Below are 23,577 nucleotides of genomic sequence, written 5' to 3'. Positions count from 1 at the left end.
AGTGGTTCCCAGGAGGGAAAAGGCACCACCACGCTTGCAGTAATTTGCCCCCTCCTGAGACCACCCAGGAGCACACTCTGGGTCCCACAATGGCAGGCTTCTTCTGAACAATTGGTTGCACGCTGCCCCACCCTCTGAGTCAGAAATCAATACAGAACCTTAGCAACAAAGCTGATGGGTGGGCGGACCTTATTCCGATTCCTTGCTTTTACTACTTGTCAACCTGTCTTCCCCTATTTAGGAATTGTCACGGCTCCAGCTTTCCTTCGAGATAATCCGTAAACATCCACACATGACTCAAGCCAAATATTTGTTGCTGTTCAAAGTATACCACAGCGTACCCAGGTTCTCTTCCAGCTGGTGAGTCACCGCTCACACAGGCTGGGCGCCAGCTCCACCTTCCCCGGGCGCTCTCTGCACCCGGTTAATTATCACCCCACCCGCCTAGCCTCTGCTCTGTGCACACTCTGGCAGGGCTGAGATTGAGGGAGAGAGAGAGAGAGAGAGAGAGAGAGAGAGAGAGAGAGAGAGAGAGAGAGAGAGAGACAGAGAGAGAGAGAGAGAGAGACAGAGAGACAGACAGAGAGACAGAGAGAGAAGGGGGAAGGGAGGGAGGGAGGGAGGGAGGGGGAGGGAGGGAAAGAGGGAGGGAGGTAGGGAAAAAAAACAATGTCCGGGAAACGAGGAAGACTACAGACAGGAAGTTCTCCACACCACATTATTCAGGGCAGTTTCTTATAAGAAGAGCAGTAAAGAAATCGCAATTTATGCCATTTAGAGGTGAACCACCCTTCCATCTGGAGTGGCTGTGGAATGAAAAGCACCCGCAGGAGGGAGGGGGAGCGGGCTCCAGGGAGGCTGCCGCTGTGAAAAGGCTGCCTGGATTCGGCTAGTCACACACACACACACACACACACACACACACACACACACACAGCCGGGGGCGGAGAGAGGGAACGGAAAGCCACCCCATGGATTCCAGATTGCGGTTTCTGCTTTTGTGTCTTGTGAATGCGCTTTTCCAGGGGTCCAGCCCTGAGCTCAGCCGCTGGAAGGGAGAAGGAGCGAGAACATCAGTTACTGCCTGTCAGGATGATGGATAAAGAAAAGCCACTCCATCCTGAGGATGAGAGAATCCTTCCTCAGGGCAAGAGAAGTCACCAGGGGCAGGGGTGAACTTTATCAACCCAAATGCCACACCAGGCATTTTCTTCCCCTGCTCCGGTTCTGAACCAGGGAGGTGACTGTCACCCCAGTATGCTTGCTTCAGGGACCCCTGAAGCGTTAGAATTACCCAAACCTAGTAGGATACAAGATGTGGGATCCAGCTACTGAGAACCCAGACACATTCTAGCACTACTAACCCCTGAAGCTTCTGTTGTATTAGCTAATGTCTCCAGGCTGCCCTTCTAGGCAGTGAGGAGCTAGAGACATGGGGCAGGAGGAGCCAGTGGCACTTTCTCCTAGGACCTTGGCCAGGGGGAACCTAGAAGCAGCCCATCCTGCCTGCAGGGAATGTTTAGCCTTGAGTCACTGGCTTGCCACACTCCCTAGATCTCTTTTAAGTTTGCTGGGATTCTCCTCCCACCAGCCAGGTGAACACCAGCACGGGAAGGCCACCAGCTTCTGTGCCAAATTAGAGTCGCCTCTGCCTCTGGCAATCTTGCCAGTCACACTGCCTCTGCCTGCTTTAGAGAGTGATGGCACCCGCTCAGCCAGCTCTGGAAGAGCTCTGGGGAATGAAGACCAACAAGCATGCCCCACCTGGTGCCTCTCAGCGGTCTAGGACTAGTTTATAGGTCAGCTTTACCCACACAGACTGCTGTTAAACTTGCCTAGATGGGTTCCTTTAAAGCGGCTTCCCTCAAGGCCAGATGATAGGAACAAAGCAAGATTATGTTGCGAAATGTATTTGAAAGCAAAACCTTCCTAGCATTTTTTTTTTTTTTAACCTTGCAATATCTCCAGAACGTCTGTGCTGACAGGACTGTGCCGGCTGCCTGCTCCATCCCTGAGAGGAAGGCAGCCTGATGCTCAGAAGGCTTAGTGGAGTGAATTAAGGGGAAGGAGACTTATTTTCTCAATGTCCATTAGCCGGTGTTCTCACATTGCGCCAGAGCTGACTCTGGCACCAGTCGCTGCTCCTGTCTGCCCTCTGTTTCCAGAAGATCTTCAGGATGGAAGTCTTCATTTATAAGAGATAAGATGTATCAAATTGGCGTCTGGGTCGGGGGTGGGGGAATGGCTCAGGACTGGAGATATAGCTCTCCTGGCTTCAGCAAGATCCTGGATTTGAGTAACCCCCACCCCCTTCAAAAACAAACAAAACCTACTGCTGCTAATCAAGGAACATGAATATTTTCTTCCTTCCCTCCCCCATCTTTCTCCCCTCCTTCCCTCCTTTCCTCTCTTCTTTCCTGACAGGATTCCACTTTGTGGCCCTGGATGCCCTGGAACTCACTCTATGGGTGGTTCTCAACCTTTCTAATGTCTCAACCCTTTAAATACAGTTTCTCCTGCTGTGGTGACCGCCCCACCTCCCCCCCCCCCCCCCCCCAGCCATAAGATTATTTTCGTTGCCTTCATTAGTTGGCCAATGACTATACTGGGTCTTCAGACCCAAGCACAGCACTGAACCTTTCTCAGGGTGAGCTTTCAAGCACAAAAACCCTGTTCTGGGTTGATGTACTTCAGTTAAGAGAACAGTTAGCCAGAGGTGAAACTAGGTTAGGACATTTAGAAACTCTCCTAGGATCTTATGGACTGCGATGGATTCGGGCTTTGTTTCAGTTTGGCAGGAGGTGCTGTGTGTGTGTCGAGTGTTACAGCCTGGATGGCACTTTCACCGCGGAGTCAGTTGTGCTGAGGTCTGGGGCCCTGTTACAGAAGACACAGAAGGAGCCTGAGCAGTTGAAGCTTGCTTAGGTAGAAGTGCGGGGCTTCTGGAGGGAGGCAGCAGACAGATTACAAGCTGGAAAGAATGGTGAGTCTCCTGGTGGTTATGATCCTCTCTGCCTGGGCCAAGGGTCAGATGCTCATCTCTTTCCTTCTTGTGGGGAAAAAAAAAAAAAGATGCCCTAGATGAGTGGGGTCCTCAGACAGGACATCTGGGCCTGCATCCTGCAGTTTCTTAGTGTAGCTCTGAGGGACTACGGCTAATAGTCCTGACAGGGAGAGGGACCACCGCGGAATTATAAAGATGTCAAACTCCCAGCTGCTGCCTTGCCCTCCTCCCTCCTGAATTGATACAAAGGCCTGGCAACTTGAAACAAAGACCTTGCCTGCTTGTATTTTTCTCCTATCTGCGGCAAGTTCCCCCCCACCAACCTGTCCAACAAGTTCAGGACCAGTTCCAATCCAGCCTCCCAGTTTTTGCTCAAAATGATCAACCCTAAATTAGGGGACAAAGATCCTTAATCCCCTCCACCTTCCAGCCTGACTCATAAGTACCCTTCACACAAGCTTTTCTGGTACACAGTCACCTCACTGTCCCCAGCCAATACCTGGCTACGCCGCTATGGTACTGTCTGCTTTGGGAGCCTCAGCAAGTGTTCACCTCATTCGACATGTCCTATTTACAGTTGGGGCCAATACATATTCCACATAGCGAGCATCCATGGTGTGCTTTGGGCACAGAGACCAGGTTTCTGTAGATGGAGATTATTCTATGTCCTGCTGGTTCCACTGGACCGGTGTCTCTCCATCCACCAGTTTTGAAATCCCCACTCTGAGGCTTAATATCAGTTACAGTTGTTTGGCCAATGGCTTAGGCTTCTTATTGTCTAGCACTCTCTATTATAAATTAACCCATTTCTATTAATCTGTGTAGTACCACGTGATTGGTTTACTGGCGATGCCCTGGCATCTCACTTCCCAAGCAGCTACATGGCTTCTCTCTGATTCCGCCTTTTCTCTCTCCTTATCTTTGTTTTGATTTCCTGCCTAGGTATATTCTACCCGGCCATTAGCTGAAACAGCTTTATTCATCAACCAATAAGAGAAACACATAGTCACAGAACACAGAAGAACGTCCTACATCAGGTTTCTTTATTATTTTCCTGAGTTCTGTTTACATTTGAGGAGGCAGTTTCTCACACAGGGTGGCAGTTAGGTTTTGGAAACTTTAGTGTGGGAAATTCTCAGCCGTAATGAAAGAATGTATCTGTCTTAGTTAGGGTTTCTACTGCTGTGAAGAGACACCATGACTACAGCAACTCTTACAAGGGAAACATTTAATTGAGGTGGCAGCTTACAGTTTCAGAGATTCCGTCCTTCCTTTATCATCATGGTGGGATATGGTGGCCTGCAGGGAGACATGGTGCTGGAGAGGTAACTGAGAGTTCTCCGTCTTGTAGGTAACAAGAAGTGGTCTCACTGAACCAAGCTTGAGCAAAGAGACCTCAAAGCCCACCCCCACAGTGACACACTTACTCCAACAAGGCCACACCTCCTAACGGTGTCCTTATGAGATTACTGGGGCCAATTACACCCAAACTACCACAGTAGGCAACTGTTTCCTCCAAAGCAGAATTCTCACATCCATGTTAATAGTGTCACTGTGGGGCTTTGGAGAGCCAGGGTCAGGAAAGAGGGTAAAATTACCCAAGATCAGACAAGGGTCAGAGCTGAAGTGGGAACCCAGGAATGCTTTCAGGAGGCATAGCCTTAGAAGCTGGAGCCTGGAAGGCAGTGTGGGGCAGGCACAGCGCAACCATTCAGGCCAGCTTGTCGGGTGTTGTGTCTTACACTGTGATGCCAGCTTTCTTTCCCATGTGTGCTTCTAAAACATACTCTGTCCTTTGGTCTCAGCAGATGTCAGCTTTTGATAATTTCTCTCTCTTTCCCTCCTTCCCTTCTCCCCCCCCCCCCCCCCCCAGTATGACCTCTCACGCCAGAGCCATGGGTGAAGTCAGTTTTTCAGAAAGAAGTTACTCGGACAGAAAGCCAGAGTTCATGTTTGAAGGGTGTGCATCTGTCTGGTGGTAAGGACAGCTGAACATTTTATGATCTCAGTGGCCAGTCATACTCCGCCTAGGGAGACACACACCTGGGAGAGGCTGGGAGGGACCAAGTCATTAACACCTCCCCCTGAATCATTGCCAGGGTCTTCCTTCTCTGGCAGAATAGATCACCACCCACATGGCTCCCACTCTTTTCCTCCTTCCTTGAGTCAGTCATTGGAGAAAATCCTTAAATATACTTTGGACGTCAACTTGAGGGCCAGCAACTTGACTCAGTGTGTAAACTTGCTTGTCACCAAGCCAGACAATTTGACTTTAATCCCTGACACCCACATAGTAAAAGTAGAGAATCAATCAACTCCCCAAAGTTGTTCCCTAACCCAAACACTGTACCATGGCACACACACGCACACATACATGCACACACACATATCCTTATCACAAATAAAGAAATAAGATTAACTTCAACTCTGTCTTTTTATTCCTGGACGTGTCTAAACTGCAAGTCCGTGGCTCAGTGCAGATCCCTGTATTCCTACCCACATCCGCTCAGTACTATGAGGCCCTATTCTGGAAACAGTGCTGGGAGCAACAGCCCTATGCTTTGTTATTCTGTAACATCTAGCCAAGGACCCATGCCTTCCACCCACCCAAACGACAGATGCTTTTCTGATTCCCTCATGAACACTGTGTTTTACCACCAATGCCGACACATTTTGGTTACAAGCTGGGTTGCCAGATTTATCAAATAAAAACACAGCCATCCAGTTGCGTTACAACTTCAGATAAGCCTCAGCAAAGCTTGCAGTACGTGTCCTCATGCAATGTCTGGAACAGATTTAGGATTAAAAAAAAAAGTTACTGTTTATTTGAGTTTCAAGTTTGACTGGATGTCCTGTGTTGTTTTCTGGCAACAACGGCAGCAAACCACAGTTCGCTGATGTAGGTAACCGTGAAGCCCAGCGATTGGGTTGCTTTCAGCATGGCCTGGTACGGGTTTTCCCCCCACTAGGTCATCCTCTAAAGAGCTAGCTGTGTTCGAGGATGGGGTCAGTCTTTATGGGACCAAGATGGCTATCGTCGTCCTGCTTTACCTTATTTTTAGACAAAGTCGAAAAATTCAACTTATCCAGGCTGGCCTGGAACTCATGACCATCCTCCTGCCTCAGCCTCCATGTCTGAGTGCTGTCATTACAGGTGTTGTCCCCACTCCTGGCAAGATAGATAAGTGTTAAAAGACAGTAATAGACTGATATATTTTTTTAATAGTCAAAAATACCTGGAGGATAAAGGAAAATGGTAGAGAACTTTCTGGAAAGTTTCTTTCACCTCTCCCCCTCCCAAGCTAAGCAGATTGCATTTTTGTAAGCTTGACTTCAGCCGAAAAGAGATCGTTGTAAGATTGGCCCGGAACAGAGCCGCTATGGTGTACTTCGAAGAGAGCCCGTTTCAACAAAAGACTTCAACCTTGCATAAAGCTTTCTTCGTTAGAAAACATTCTGCAGAGAGGCATCACCCGCGACTCGTTCTTACCCCTGGGCGGAGCCCCTGCCCTGCAATGGTCATTGAGGACATGATCTAGGTCGTTCCAGGGATACCCAGATCACTAAGGCGACGATGCTCCCTCAAGGAGCTCCTGTAGCACTGGGAGACGCAGACATACGCAGATACTTGTAAGATAGTGTGGTGCGGGCTGGAGAGATGGCTCAGCAGTCAAGGCTGCTGTTCCAGGCCTGGGTTAGATTGCCATCACCCATGCAATGGCTCACAACTATCTGTAACTCCAGTCCCGGAGATCTGACACTCTCTTCTGGTCTCCCTGGGCAGTGCATGTATCCGGTCACAGATGTACACAGGCATTTACATGCGTACGTAGACAATAAATAAATAAAATGTTTTAGAGATAATGCTAGTGTACCCATAGAGCTCTGTATATCGTGGCCATCCAAAGCGTATTCACGGAATGAGGTGAGCACAAAGCAGGAGTCTGCAGCAGAGAAAAGCTGTAAGAGCCGAAAGCATGGCTCTTTTAGAAAACGTTGCCTTCGTGAAGGGCAACGACATTAAGTGGCATTATACAGTTGGGTGCATCCAGTTGTGGCGCCACTAATGTAAGCTGCAAAGCTGCTCAAAATGAATGGAACATTCTACAGTCATGTTGATACATTCTACATATTTTAAATGGTAATATGACCTGACCACAAATTCCTCTGTTGCAAGCATAAGAAATGTGATATTTAATAAGCCAGTAAAAGAGACATTATTATGTAGCTCAATGCTCAAGTTAGTGAAAAAAAATATATTTTAAAAAAGACTATGACTCCTTAAAGCCTCAACTCAGTCATTTTGGACACAGCCTCTCAGTGCCTGGGTCAGAGCACTGAGAAGGAGTGAGTCGGTGTGTCCCGGAGAGTCCCAGAGAGTTAGTGGGAAGGCTTGGATTCTAGCCGTGGATCTTTTACAAAGTAACCAAATGCCATAGGCAGTTGATTAACCTCCTGGGGCGGGGTTAGTTCTTACCCAGTAAAATTAAAGATGAGTTTTATGGGAGAGTTCTGATTCATCTGATTCCATCATTCATTGTTCCCAGAAACTGGACATTTAGAGAAGCAGTACAGACTGTGTGTGTGAGTGTGTGTGTGAGTACAAACCGTGTATGTGTGAGTACAAACTGTGTGTGTGAGACTATGTGTGAGTGTGTGAGACTGTGTTTGTGCATGAGTGTGTGTGTGAGACTGTGTGTGTGAGTGTGAGTAAAACTGTATGTGTGAGTGTGAGTACACACTATGTGTGTGAGTGCAGACTGTATGTGTGTGAGACTGTATGTGTGAGTGTGTGAGTACAGACTATGTGTGAGTGTGTAAGACTGTTTTTGTGCATGTGTGTGTGTGTTTGAGACTGTGTGTGTGAGACTGTGTGTGAGTGTGAGTACAAATTGTGTGTGTGTGAGAGGAAGATAAGAGGGAGAAAGGGGAAGAGAATGTATGTGTGTGTGCATGAGTGTGTGTTGTAGTGTGAGTGTGTGTGTGTGTGCAAAAGAGAGAGAAGGGGAGAGGGAGAGGAGAGGGAGTGAGAGTGTGTGTGTGTGTGAGAGAGAGAGTGTGAGTGAGTGCACATGTGTGAGGGAGAGAAGAGGGAGGGAGGGGGAGAGGTAGAGAGAGTGTGTATGTGTGAGTGTGTGTGTGTGTGTACATGTGTGTGTGTAAGTGTGCAAGTGCCGTGAGCTTCCCCCCGGTCATCTTACAATCACGTCTGTGAAACACAGAGATTATAAGGCCATTCCCATTTCCAGCGCTCACGCTGGGTGAGCCTAACCTTGCAAACCACTTGGCTATAAAATAATATTTAGATGGGGCAGGGGATGGGGAATCCAAGCAGGCAAGCACTCAACACACCAACCTTATTTATCTGTGGAAAAAGATGTTTTTTTTTTTTTTTTTTTTTTTTTTTTTTTTTTTTAAAAAGTAGAACTTTTCAAACTGATGAATTTTGACAGTGAATCTGTAAAGTCAGAAATGAAAGGAAGAACATCTCTCTGATCTGAGTTCATTTCGGAGCGGTTTCCCAAATGGACAGAAGATGAATGAACATGGACCAGAGCCGTGCCTTCGCAAAGAATTTAAGGGGCAACATCGCCAAGCACAAAGGAGCTGGCTTTTCTTCTTTGTTCAAGGCTCTCAGCCAAAACATCACAGGAGGAAATCCCCAGACGCAGGAAAGTCGAGTCTGCTCCTGCACAGCTGCCCGCTGATAACACATGTGGCTCTGATGGGAACCGAGACACCGCTCCCCAGCTTGAAACCTCCGCAAGCGCTGGCTCTGGACGCCTGCTATTCCTGCTCATTCATGGCCAGTACTTCAAGCAGTTGCCGAGAAAGGAGAACCTGAGGTCTCTCTACACTTGCAAGAGTCGGAGCTATGGCCTATGGACCTGCAACCTTTCCCTTCCCCGAAGGAATTGCTCGTAGGCTGGGGTTCCAGAAACATTCTGCTCATGTCAGCGCTCACAAATCTCAGAAGGGCCCCAGCAAGCCGAACACTGATAAACTCCATCTTAGTAGCATCATGCCTTAAGCCATGGCCAAAACAGCCTTCAAAATGCTCAGTCAGGGACTTCATCTGTGAAGATCTTGCATTAATACAAAAAGCATACACCATCGGGAAAGGGCTTCGAGAAACTCAGACAGTGAGAAACTGAGCCTCCCAACTTCACCAACCCAAAGCCAGGCTACTTTATCAGAGCTTACAGCTCTTCTGGGAAGGAGCCTGAGCAGCGAGTTTGTGAGAGCCGCAATGTTAGATAGCGTAGTAGGCCCCGCTGGCGCTTCTGGCTTCAAGCCTTGCACTTAGCAAGCAAAGCCGGCCACTGCTTTTGCAAGTTTATTTCTCCAGGTCATAAGAAAACCATTGTCAACAGTGTGCATTTCATAGACACAAGTCCCAAACCACAGAATATTTCCATTTTCTCCACACAGCCCTCGGCGCTGAAAGATGAGATCTGTCTCTCAGAACAACGTTTGTGCTTTCATCTGAATAATGGCAGGATTTTGCTTAATCATTTCAGGCATTTGTCCTGATCTAGTCCTTAAAGGTCCGTCCCTGTTCCTCGTGGGGCCAGTTCTTGTCCTTTCTGAGAGTAGCCTGAAATCACTGTTGAACTGGAGTTATACCGTAAACATGAAATCACCCGGGAAAATTCTTGTTTAGACTGGCGTGCAAACCTTGGCTAGAGTCGTACGTTTTTCCGTTGTCGTTGTTTAGACTCTTTGTTGAGCTTGCCCCCCGGGTACTCTGCTGCACGCGGCTAGTGTGAGCTAGAGGTAGGTTTGCTCACCAGGGCTGTTTCCTTAAAATATTGTGGCAAGACGTTGCAATGTCAGACATTGTGTTAGGACTGTGTGTGCGTGAATCGAAAAGGAAAATTTCTAGTGGATGGTAAAAAATATAGGTGATTTTTTTTCCTTCTGTATTTTCTAAGGCTTCTGAAACATGTAGATATCGCTCTTATAGCAGGATAGATGAAAAGAGGGGAGTGTGTGTGTGTGTGTGTGTGTGTGTGTGTGTGTGTGTGTGCTGTATGACAGTGCTTAGCCAACGCAGAAATGGTTCTCTGGAGAGTGTAGGCCACCAAAATCTAGACTGTTCACTGAATTTTCTAGAAGAGGTTCTCAGCCTGTCTTCTTGTAATGGAAGAAATGATTAACTTTCTGCTTCCCTTTAGCTGTGGAGACCACTTAGGAAACACAGGACTAGCCGGCTTCTTTCCCAGTTGGTTGAAGACCTTGGAGGGTTTCTCAGTGCATCTGTGCAGACAGGAAGAGACTGCATGATCTGATCTTCTGGCTTAGTTCTTTCTAATACAAAGGATAAAGTTTGTTTATATAAGCTGACTAATTTTGATATTATTATTCTGGTTGTCCAAAGATAAGATGATTTTGAGACAAAATATCAACAAGTAAAAGCACAACATTTAGAATATTTTAACAGATCTAAGTTGAGACTGCTGTCAAGGGCACTGAGGAAAGGGAAAAGAAGAGGAGGAACCAGGGGAGATCTGACAGCTTGGACATGGGATACTGAGTCCTGGAATCAGCTTCCCCGAGCCTTGGACTTGGTTCTGCCGTTTACTTGGTAGAGACAGGAAACAAGCTGAAAACTGTCCAGGACTTGAGTGAGCCAACATGCTTCTCAGATGGAACTCGAGAGAATGGAGCGGTCAGAAACCTCAAGTGTGGTGGTGAATTCTCCTGAGGACCTGTGGCATGACCCCCTAGGATCCTCCTCCTGCAATACGGTCCCTGCAGTGTCTTTCTGCTTCTCTCTGTGGTCCCCAGGGAAGAGAACTGGCAAGCCAAGCTCAGAAACATATGCTGTGTGACTCTCGTGTCTCTTATAAACGTGACAAGACCTGGAAAGTCCAGGATCTACCATGCTTCTTGCATTGATTGGTTTGTCAGTTGGTCTTTTTCCATCTACATTCCAGATATTCCCGAAGGATTTGGTCCAGGGGAAGTGGGGAAGAGGATTTACTATGCTTCCCTTGGGCAGTGTGTTAGGACTCAGGCGTGATGCTGGCCCCTGTCACCTGGCAGGATGCACTCAGCCCAGGGTCCCAGGGCTGCTCTGTCACTGTGGTCCGTATGCAGGTGCAAAAGGTCCTTTTAAGAGACAAGCTCCGCCCATTCCTCCTCTCTTTCCACACTTCTTCTGAAGAGGCAAGCAGGCTTCTGTCTCTCTCTCCCTTCATTTTCTCTTCCCTCCCCCATTCCCTTTATCTCGGTAAAATGCCTCACTTAAACTCTACCCGCATAGCGTATTTGTCTCTCGCCCACCATGAGGCCTCTGGCTCTCACCCACTAGGGTCTTTGTCCTGCAGAATCATATCACAGTGTCTCAGGGATCCACGCAGCCTCCTAGAAGACCGCCACACCGTCCCGAAAGGACACCAACGCCTGCTTGAGGAAACCTGCCCCAGGCCTCAATAAGCCATAGCTAAAACCCACTGTCTGCCTACCACCAGAGGCCACTTGCCCAGTCGTCTGCCCGAACCAGAGTAGTGCCAAGAACCAAAGGTCCTCTAAAAGGCAGCCAAAGTACACTTCATAGATCTGATGCACTAAAGAGGGAATGTTTTATTCATGGGCCGACTCCCAGGGCCCTGCCCGGACCATTACTGTTTTCTCTCGTGAAGCAGAGAGGAAGCAAGGGCTCTGAGGTCTAAGTACCTCATTGCCTCCCATCGGGGCTTCCAACAGCAACCGTCTGGTTGACTGGTCTGTCAGAACCTATCTGGTCTAGGCCCCTTCCCGACACCTCATCCACCTTGTCAGTAGGACTTAGGATCTAATATACAGAATTTTAGCTCCAACGTTAAGAGTAAAAAAAAAAAACAAGTTTATCTTGAATCCCAACACTAGAAATGAAGAAAATGGATCGGGCCCAGTTCAGTTCCAGAAGAGTGGAATGTCTTCTTTTAAGTAAAAGTCTGCTTGGTAATTTACTGGGAAGGAGTTCCTTTTAAAAGCCCACAAATACCATCCAAAGTAACAGTCTGTTTTTATCTTTTATTTCTCGGGAAACCTGTGGCCATTTGTTTCTGATAAGATCCGTGTCACACAATAAATTTGATTGGAGGCCGGGTGAGCACTCTGTCTGCTGCTGACCTCATCTTACTGACCAACAGATGAAACAGCCTGGGGGTCTATTCGGGGAGAAGGCCAACATCTACCCTTCTGCTGGGTCCTTCACGTGCTTTTCAAAGGGCTGTAAAGAAACGGATTCACTCTCAAGAATATCCACGAGGGCGTCAGCCAAGGTGGATGTGGGCTCTTTATGGAATGATTATTGTCATGATAGTGAAGAGAAGCCCTGAGAAAGGTGGGAGAGCCGGCAGTAACGGAGAGAGAGTAATGACAGGCCCAGCCCAGAACACTAAGGCTTTCCTCAGAGGGCAGGAGTTGAGAATTTCCATCTGGGAAATTTAAATTTTATTTTCGTAAGATAAAACTTTTTAGATGCTTTTATAATATCCTCATGTGATTGTCAACAGGGAACAACAAAAATTATTTTTGCAACATTCTCCAATGATACATAGGGTAATTTTAGCATTTGTTTGCTTATCTATTTATCTGTGTCTGCGTGTGTAGGCCTGTGGAGACCAGAAGAGGACACTGGGTGTCCTTTCTCTCTCGTTCTCGGCTTAGTCCTCTGAGGCAGGCCTCCTCCCTGAGCCTGGAGCTCATGGTTGTTTGTTTGTTTGTTTGTTTGTTTTTCAGTTAAACTGGAAGCTTGCAAACCCCAGAAACTCCCCTGTCCCAGCTGTCCTCGGAGCTGGGGTTACAGGTGTGCCCCGGATGGTTTGTTACGTGGATGCAAGGCTCAGCATGCCCAGCTTCGTGACTACATAGCAAGGGCTCCTTTCCTTTAGTTTTTATTTTATATGTGTGTAAGTGTTCCTGTGTAAGTCTTTATGTGCAGCGGTGCCCAAGGATGCCAGAAGGCTGCACTGGATTCTCTGGAGCTGGAGAATCTCTGTTGCTATAAGCAGTTGTAAACTCTTCAGTGTGGGTTCTGGGAATTGAACTTGAGTCTGCAAGAGCAGCCAAGTGTTCTTAACTACTGAGCTATTTCTTCAGCCACCATAACCGGGCCTCTTAACCACTGAGGTATCTCTGCAATCCAGGTAAGAAAGATATTTTTTTCCAAAGCTAAGTGTTCAAATAGAACGAAATTAAGTCTGGATAACTTAGTCAGCTGACAGAAAAACGCGGTTTGACTTAAAACTGGCCTTAGTCATTTCCCAGTGGAGTCATTAGCTTTTAAAGGCGAAGCACTCAAAGTGCTTAGCCATCAACTCGTTACAAATACTGTATGCTTGTTATTTTCTGCTATTAAATTCCAGATTGTGAGATTACTTTCACAATAAAGTTTGAGGAGTTTATAGCTCGGGCTTGCTAGGTTCTGGTGTGCCTTAGTCCGGTCCTGCCTCTGCCCCGGTAGATTTCCTTGTTATTGAGACAATTTGCTATTATGGCATTTAGGAAGAAGGAAGTTCTCCATAACATCTAATTTTAGGAACGGAGGTACAGACACTCCAAAGTATTGTCTTTGCAGTTCCCAAGCCGTTTCCTGTGGTGACCCCTCCCGAGGTCTAATAGCCATTATGTAACCTCGGAATGAGCGCTGGGGTTTTCCTTAGCCTTTCACACGTTATAAACACAAATGCTTGTTCTCCTAAACAACAATGACGCTAGAAGGGCAGACACGACAGGCAATGGTTGGGGGGAGAGGCGGGGAGGGGGGACACAGGACAAAACCAAACCAAAACACAGAGGGAAATCAGAAGACTAGGAGGTATTGCTTCGTTCTGAAACCTCTATAAGCCGAGGGAGGGAGTCCCGTTTGCTAGTATAATTATGCGATTCCACCCACAAGGACCTAGCACAGCTGATCCATCCCTCTGCTGATGCAGCTTTTGCTTCTGAGGTGCGTGCCTGAGATAGGGACGGGGGTAAAGAAACAGAACCTCAGGTCCGACCGGGAGACCCAAAGGCCCCCGCCATCTTCACTTTGGCCATTTGTCCTATCCAGATACATAGGAAGCAAACCAATAGGCTTATCCCTCTGCCTCAGCTATTGCCCCACACCCATGTGACATGTCTGATTTACAAAATGCTGTGGGAAAAGGCGTGTTCCCTTCTTGTGTTCTTCTGCTGCTCTTGGACCATCGGTGAGGCAGGACACAGTGAGGCGCATGGCATGGCCAGGGTCTCGTCAAAAGAGAGACAGAGGGACACGTTCCAAGTCTTCATTGTCATTTAACTAAAAATATTTAAAACCACACGTGAATCTCATGGCTGGGCATAGCCTCAGGCTTGTTACAGAGGTGCGCAGAGAAATCATATCTGGGGGTGCTGGGGAGGTAGATCATCTGGTAAAGCGCTTGCCGTGTAAGCATGAGACCCCAAGTTCAGTGTCCAGCGCCGTGTACAAAGCCAGGTGTGGCTGTGAGCATGTGTGGTCCCAGTGATGAGGAGGCAGAGAGAGGCGGAGCCCTGGGTCTCACTGGTCAGCCTGCGCTAACTGGTGATTGTCCCTGAGGAAGCACACTGAGGATGATGACCCTGGCCACACACACACTCACGCTCTCAAACATGCACAGACATGCTCACACATTGGCATGCACCTCATACACACAAATACTCTTACATACACAAAGATGTTGTAGGAGGCCGCTTGTTTGTTCCCGGCTGCTCAGACTCCCGAAAATAATCACACGGAAACTATATTATTTAAATTACTGCTTGGCCAATCTTAAGTGTATTGCTAGCTGGCTTTTATATCTTTGGTTAACCCATTTCTATTATTTTATATTTTACCACAAGGATTGTGGTTTACCGGCAAGGTTCTGGCTTATCTGTTCCTGGCCTTGGCTACACGGCATCTCCTGACTCTGCCTACTTTACCCAGCATTCAGTTTATTTTTTCCCGCCTAGCTCTATTCTGCCCTGTGCAGGCCCAAGACAATTTCTTTATTAACCAATGATATTCACAACATACAGAGGGGAATCCCACATCACAAAGAAACTGGGTTTGTTTATTCTTAGGGAAGGAATAGAAGCTGGGAGCAAAGGGAGGACATGGCCTGGCTCCTAGAAGCACTTAACACAAAAGAGCATCTCTCCGGAGGCCTGGCACCCCACCTTGCCCACCTGGTACTCAAAGGCAGGATCTCCTACAGGTTTCTGTGCAGATCTGTGTGGAGGTCATGAGCACAGCAGATCTGCCATGAGCTTCTTGACTCTGACCATGGTGGGCCAGAGACCATTTCTCATGTTCCCTAGCTGTCTCAGTGAGCTCAGGCTTTCTCAGTGTGCTCAGGCTATCTCAGTGAGCTCAGGCTATCTCAGTGAGCTCAGGCTATCTCAGCATGCTCAGGCTATCTCAGCATGCTCAGGCTATCTCAGTGAACTCAGGCTATCTCAGCATGCTCAGGCTATCTCAGTGTGCTCAGGCTATCTCAGTGTGCTCAGGCTATCTCTGTGTGTTTGGGCTATCTCAGTGTGTTCGGGCTATCTCAGTGTGTTCAGGCTATCTCAGAAACAAAGCAAAGTTCCTCCCTGTGCAGCTCCCCTGGCCCTGCCTCCACCCCATGAGTGAGAACACATTTCCCGGGGAGTCGCCTGCCGTCTTGTCTGGAAGCTGCTCAGAAACAGTTTAGCACGGGCTGTGAACACCAGTTATACCCTCAACTCTGGGGGCAGTTAACTGACATTTGAACTATCTGAGCCACTTTATCCACTCTATGGCAATTTGTTAACTTTTGAAAGACTAACTACAAACTCACACGTCCTCTTGCAGTGGTGGCGCACGCCTTTAATCCCAGCACTTGGGAAGCAGAGGCAGGCAGATCTCTGTGAGTTCAAGGCCAGCCTGGTCTACAGAGTGAGTTCCAGGACAGACTCCAAACCTACACAGAGAAACCCTGTCTCGAAACAAAACAAAACAAACAAACAAACAAACAAAAAAAACACCTTAAAAACCAACTCACATTTCCTTGGGCTTTGTCTCAGGACATTTCAGACATTGTTCGTGAACAAAACAGAGACGGGAGAAAATTGCTCTTTGGAGAAATGAGCAGTGAGAGAGCTGGGAATATAGCTGCATGGGTAGAGTATCGGCGTACACGGAGCCTTGGGTACAGTCCAACCCCGTGCAAAAAGCCGGGCACGAGATGGCACTCGGGATGGCGGGGGGGGGGGGAATCTGAAGTTAAAGGACATTTTCTGACACACACAAGCACACTCAATGTCAGCCTGGGCTATTGAAAGAGGAAGAGATGGAGAGAAGAGGGAGAGAGGGAGAGAGGGAGAGAGGGAGAATGGGAATAGAACTTTGGCATTTTGAATGAGCTCACTTGGTCTCACACAAACAGGAAGGGTCAGAGGTCAAGCCAGCTGTCTGCTGCCATACCTGAGATGGCACCGGTCCCTGTTCCGCTCTGCTTGTTGGAGGATGTGAGGAGAAAGTCTACTCAGGGCACAAAGCAATGTCACATGCACTTCCGTCAAATCAAAGGCCTGGGATTTCCACCGAGCCTGCAGAGCAAGTCACATGCCTGTTTGTACCTGCTTGGTAATAAATGTCTTTATGTAGCAGAACGGCGTACGGACGTCACTTCACTGTGGTTATGGCTGACACCTATTTTAACGACCTAAGACCCGATAGCTCCTTATGAGGCCCAGTCATAAAGGTCTGTTCAGCGCATCAACCCAGACAGAGTCAGGTTTCATTAAGAGCGTGATGCTTCGTCAGGTGCAGGGCCGTCACACCCTTGTCCCAGCGGCTCTGCCAATGCTGACAGTTGGAGTTTCTCGGCCACTACCCTGTTAGAAAGGACCTGGCCTTTTTAAAAGCACACCTGGAATGTCAGAGCCACACCTCACTGGAATCATGTGCCAATCACCCCAGCAAAGGAGGTCCTGTCCTGGAGGGTTGAGAGCAAACTGTCTTCTCACTTCAGTTGGCTCCCCTGGCTTTGCCTTAGGGTATCCACTTACACCCTCATTCCTACTCAGCAGAAATGCTGTAAAGCACCTGCGGTGAGCTAGCCCTATCAGTCTTGCAAGGATGCAGCTGGGAGCCAGTAGTAAATCCCGAAACCACTGACTTTACAGTCCTATGAGAGAGAAACGTGTGCAGACAGCAGCCTATAACACGGGAACGTGACCATCTACAAATAGATGTACAAATACATCTCATGCAGGCTGGGAGGGAGCTCTGACGGAGGGAAAGGCGGGCTTCGGAGAGGAGGCCGAGAGCCTGGAGAACCGCAGGAGTTTCTCGATGGCCAGTGAGGAGGGTATTCCAGGAGGAGGGAATGTTCTGGAAGGCGAATGAAGCCGGCAGTCTGTTCTCAAGCCTCCAAAATGATGCCAGGTTCCGGATTTTATGCCAGTTCTGTCACGCTCAGGAGAGGAAATTCCAGCAAGTGTGGTAGAAAAACAGACAAAGATGAGGGCTGAAGCCCTGTTACCGCTGGCGCTCCAACACCCTGTCACCTGGGCCAGTGGGGAACAAAATAGGCCTCCAGCCATACTGAAACCAGCCAGATCGACATTTCACAAGATACCCGGGGAGCCAGGAAAGCCTTGCTGTTAACAGTTTTGAATGGCATCCCAAGGAATCTGGACTTTGTTCTGTAGCCAGTGGGAAGCCATTGAGGATTTTTGAGGTTTGAAGAGACAAAAACCATGAATTCGAAGGATAAGAACAAAATGAATACATACATACTTTCTTCTTGCATTCTTTGGTCTAGGAATACTCGCAACCATTCACAAAAACCTCTGGGAGGCAAATGATGCTTTTTAAAATTTACTGTTACATTTATTTATTGTGTGTATGTGTGTGCGTGTGTGTATATGTGTGTGTGTGTGTGTGTGCATGCGTGTGTGTATATGTGTGTGTGCATGTGTGTATATGGGTGTGTGTGTATACGACTCGCAGAGTTTGTCTTTCTCCTTCCACCATTGGCCTCAGGAATCAAACCAACAGGCCATCAGACTCGGCAGCGAGCTTCTTAACTCTCTGGACCATCTTGCTGGCCATGAGCAGAGCAGTCTGCACGACTGATGGTCTCTCGTAAGAGCCCCACCAGGGCGGACCCACGGCCCAACTCCCTGAACACATCCTGGGACTCCCACTGCGCTGGGCTGTGACACTGCGCTCCTCTGTGGGGGTCACAGCACAGTGTTTGAGTGGACAAATTAAAGTGAGAAAAATAGAAACACATGCATGAGCATCTAAAAGAGAAAAACTTGAGTGCTTTAGACATTCTTAATTTGCCCATTTATGACCAAAAACCCTTTGTTGTATTTTTTTTTTCTAATAAGATTGAGCTATAAGACAGAGGCAGCTCACCCCAGTCAGTGTGACTGTGAGCCCCTTGCAAGTTCTGATGCATTTCCCTTTGTCTCAATGTTAAGTAAAACCACATCAATCTAAAAGCTGCTAGAAGTTGTAGGTTCCCAGCAATGAACAGTCTCTGGCTTTCCTGGGCACAGACCAAGTTTCCATCCCTGTAAAAATGTTAGAGTAGCAACCCCAGTGCAGGATATTTCCCTGGAGGATGCTTGCCCACCCCTGGCACAATGCTTGCCCACCCCTGGCACAGTGCTTGCTGGTGTTGGAACAGGGGCAAGGCTCCCAGATCCAAGTCTGGCAAGCAGGGTGTGGGAGGTTGAAGAGGACAAGGGAGCATAAGAAGACACAAATGTTGTAGGGGAAGGGCCTGCTTGTTTGTCCCGTCTGCCCGGCTGTCTTACACCCGAAATAACCGCACAGAATGAGTCTTCAAATACAGAAGGCAGACAACAATTTGGGTTTCTCTAATCTACATGCCCTCTTTACAGACAAGGAGGTGAGGCCAGGAAAGATTGGCTGGCTTTCCAATCAGTCAGTTTCCTGACCTCAAGTCCTATGCTTTTTCTGCCACTCTGTTCGGTGCCACGAAACCCGGGCTCTCCTAACTTTTGTGACTCTGTGGGTTTGATGCTTCAATAATTCTCCTCCCGTATGTGGGCTTTGAAAAGCATATTCAGTAAGATGTATGTAACACAACTCACTTTTTAGAGTTGCGTACACCAAGCCACTGGAGAGGCAAAGCCGGGAGGATCCCAGCCCTTCAGCCCAGAAGTTTAAGCCAGTCTTTTTGGCTTCAGGGTGAGACTGCTTCAAACATTAATGAATGGCTAGGTGGGCTAGGTGTCAACTTTAATCCCAGCACTGGAGAGGCAGAGACAGGCAGATCTCTGTGGGTTCAAGGTCAGCCTGGTCTACAGAGTAAGTTCCAGATAGTGAGGCCCTGTCTCAAAAAAAAAAAAAAAAAAAGGAAAGTGGGAAGAAAGACTAAGACTGTGTGCTGCTGCTTGGTATGGTCACTGCTGTACAACTTTCCCATTCTAGAAAGTTCTCGTCACCTAACAAGAGCCCATGTGGGCTTTGAGAGATGGCTCCGTGGTTAAGAGCACTGGCTGCTCTTCCAGAGGACCCGGGGTTTCAATTCTCAGCACCCACATGGCAGCTCACAACTGTTTGTAACTCCAGTTCCAGGAGATCTGATATCTTCACACTAATGCACATAAAATAAAGTTAAATAAATTGAAAAAAGAGAGAGAGAGCGCGTACTAAGTAAAAGAGATCAGTCACAAAAAGATAAGTAAGTAGTGTGTGACTCCAGTCACACAAGCTACTTATAGTCCTGGAGGTTGGTGAGAAAAATGGTAGCTGCTGGGGGTGGGGTGGGACAGGGCGGGGCGGGGTGGGGTGGGAAGGGTCAGAACTGGGAGTTGGTTAAAAGGGATACAGCTGCAATTTCCTACAGTTACCAAGACTGTAACCAAGGTGGGTGGTAGTGATGGCTGTACAACACCGTGAAGATAATTCTGCTGAGATGTCTTCTTAGAAATGGTCACAGTAAGATGGCCTTGGGGCCACGTGAGAGGTGAGAATTGCAAGGCTGAGACCAGCCAAGGCTACACAGCAACACTCGGTTTCAAACGCAGAAACAACACATAAATAGCTAAGACAGCAAATTTTATATTTTACCAGAATTTTAAAAATTGGGAAAGCTCTTGTATATTGTGAATAACAAAATATCACTGCAATGTTGGTGTAAATCATTTTCTTCTGTTCAATGTAAGCATTTGGAGAAGCAGGTTCTAAAGAAAGAAAACATCCCACTGTGAGTTATCCATAACCACTATGAATTATCCATACCCACTACCAGGTACCCACACCCACTACCGAGTTCCTTGAATGCTTCCCTTCTTCCAGCCCCTGGGAACCACGAATCCCCTTTCAGTCTCTTTTTGCTCTACCTTTACAGATATGTCGTGTGAACGAGATCCGATGATGTGTGGCCTTTGTATCTGGTTTCTTTCTCTTAGTGTAATGTTCCCAAGGTTCACCTTCAGGGTAGCAGGCATCTGGACTCTGTCCTCTTCACCATTTAAAGTGGGTTCTAGCTTGGAAGACAAGAGTCTTCCCTTCAGATTTTTTTCTTGGGGGAAGAACATTTCATGGGAGCGTGAGATCTTTTTAGAAGGCTCCATTGTGTGCAACAGGGCACATGAGCTCGTTTCTGCCTCCCTACCCAGCCTGAGAGATGCGTGCCGATGGCAAACCCAACCCGGTTGCCATAGCCCCTTGCCAGGCTTTATGTTGCTGTCATGCAGAGATGTTCTGGAGCCAGGGGCTGCTCTGTCATCATTCCCTTGCCTAAATATCACACGATATCACAGGGCAGAAACTCTGCCTGTTGGACAGCCCGCAGATGTCACAGAATGTAATTGCCATTACAAACAGTCACAAACAGCTCTCAGCATTTTTGGTGTCTATGTACCTGAGAAGGGAGGGGTGCCTGCTCCAGCCAAGCTCCCACTCCCTAACATTTATTGTCCAGGCATAGTTGGGGTGGGTGCGCATGGCATGGGAGTGGGCGTGGCCATGGCTGTGCTTCCTTTGGATTAAAATAAAATCCAAGCTAGGGCCACAGAGGAGGCTGGGTGTGTCAAAGCACTTGATGAGCAAGCATGAAAATCCACATTCAGCTTCCCAAACCCCTGTAAAGCCAGATGTGTGTGCATCTGTAATCCCAGCCCTCTTAAGGCTCTTATAAGGGCTGAAACAGGGAAACCTCTGGAGGTACTAAGGCCAGCTGTCCTAGCAAAATCACACCCATCTCAAAGTCTCAAACAAGGTGGAAGGTGATGGCTGACACTCAAAGTTGTCCGTCGACCTCAACACCTGGGGTGTGACATACCTTGGACTATGGAGAACCAGCTCCCAGACAAAGTCCAGGTTACTGGTGATATCCATGGAGTTGGTGTACAGCTAAAACTTTTCTATCTAAGGGGTTTAGGGAAAAGAAAAGCACACACACTTTCCTGATGGTTTCTCTCTTTGTGCTCTCATGCTGAAGTCTCCTTGTTCTTCACAGCTTAAATACCCCCTAAATCCTTCAGGCATTACATTTGAAGGTCACACATCATTTTTTAAATGATGAGAAACATAGTCATTCCAACAGCTTATAATGCAATAAATCCAGAAAAATAGCCACATAGCAAGGAAGGGGCACTTTCTCCCAGTCAACTCCCTAATTAGTGGGCAGCAACCCACAGCTGCAAAAAGAGAAGTCTTTTTGTTATCTATAGAGTAGCCTTATAAAACTAAACTATTAAGAAGTCTAAGAGAAATAAGGACATTGTGTGCTAGATCCAATACTACTAAGTGTATAAACATCTTAAAAACATTTTGTGGTTAACAGTCATAAAAGCTGGACTTTTTTGGACTGGATACTGTTTGTTTACTGTTTGTGGAAAGGGTGCAGCATGGAGCCAGTGCACCACTGAGAGGCCCCTCTCTGCAGGGAACTGCAGGACAGGGAGTGTGGGCAGGAGCTCAGATAAATTCCTAGGGCTCTCTCCAAGGCACAATGATAGTAAAAGTGTTTTATATCCTAAAATATATTTTTCTGCACTGCAGATAACCCATGACCATAAAAAGGGAAAGTTTGTAACCCTGGCCAGATAGAGAATCTATCCCTGTGGTATCTGAACAAAGGTCATAAAACTGAGGTTAAGAATTTAGACAGAGACTTAATCACCAACCTCAGTTATCAGCCAGACCTGGTCCTCGGTCATCAGACCTGGTCCTCAGTCATCAGCCAGACCTGGTCCTCGGTCATCACCAGACCTGGTCCTCGGTCATCAGTCAGACCTGGTCCTCGGTCATCAGTCAGACCTGGTCCTCGGTCATCAGTCAGACCTGGTCCTCGGTCATCAGTCAGACCTGGTCCTCGGTCATCACCAGACCTGGTCCTCGGTCATCACCAGACCTGGTCCTCGGTCATCACCAGACCTGGTCCTCGGTCATCAGTCAGACCTGGCACAGACATTAAGTCGCTTCACAGTTTTTACCTCGGTTCAACAGATCAGACAGTTTACTATATGTCCTTGTAAATAAGATTTTTTTTTCTTCTAGGAATAGTTTATCTTAAAACCCATGAGCAAGGCACCTGGTCTAAAGCTACTTTGAAGTTTTGCATCAGTTGATCGTATATGGCTATTTTAGAAGCTGGAGAAATACAGTTGTTTTTTTAGGTTGTGTTCCAAGACAGCTCTTAAGAGGAACTTAGAACCCCTGGCTTAAGTAGCATCTCTTGCATTCATTTTATTCATCAAAACTCTGTATAAACTAACATTATTAATATCAATTAGACAATACGAGTAAGGAGGAGTCACATTCTTGACAATCTACAGATAGAAATGCCCAGTGGATCGGGATGTATTCACAAGATGCACACATACTAGATAAAGACAATGGGGATTCCCCAGAGCCGCTAGGGAAGGAATGCAATAGCACACGTGAAGTTACAGTGAGAAGCAAAATCTCTTCCTAAGTCTGTAGTCGCGTAGCCTTGCGTAAGAGAGATTCCTCTACCAGAGAGTTTGTTTCTGGTGGGTTGACACTGTGTGAAGATGTGTCCCTGTGATTAGTTTAATAAAGAGTTGAATGGCCAATAGCCATTGAGTATTAAATTGAACCTTCTGATTTTATGCCATGACCCTCAGCAGTGACATGTTCATGCCTATACCAGACATGTGCGCACACACCACATATACACATCATATACATACTTACACAGATTACAAATAATAACAAAGTGCAATCCAAGCCCGAGGCTCTCCAGCTGGGGAAGCAGTGGCCAATGCCTTCTTGGACCATTGTAAACATACTTCTTATTGGAAACCTGCAGGATTTTCTTCAGCCAAGTTCACGGATAATCCAGAGTGTTTTCCTATGCCATTTAGGCAAGTCTTCACTGTAGCCAGATTTTTATTTGAGTTGCCAGTTCACACACACACACACACACACACACACACACGACATAAAGACTTACTATTAATTATGAAAGCATGGCCTTAGCTTAGGTTTGTTCCTAACTAGTTTTTATAGCTTAAATTAACCCATATTTTTAATCTACATCCTTTTACATGGCTCAGTATTTTACTCTGTTCTGCCCATCCTGCCTCCTCAGTGTCTGCCTGGCCACGCC

This window comes from Arvicola amphibius, chromosome 9 (assembly GCF_903992535.2).
Source record: "Arvicola amphibius chromosome 9, mArvAmp1.2, whole genome shotgun sequence".
Classification (NCBI taxonomy): Eukaryota; Metazoa; Chordata; class Mammalia; order Rodentia; family Cricetidae; genus Arvicola; species Arvicola amphibius.
The sequence above is the reverse complement of the archived record's forward strand: the minus strand, read 5'-3'. Positions refer to the sequence as shown.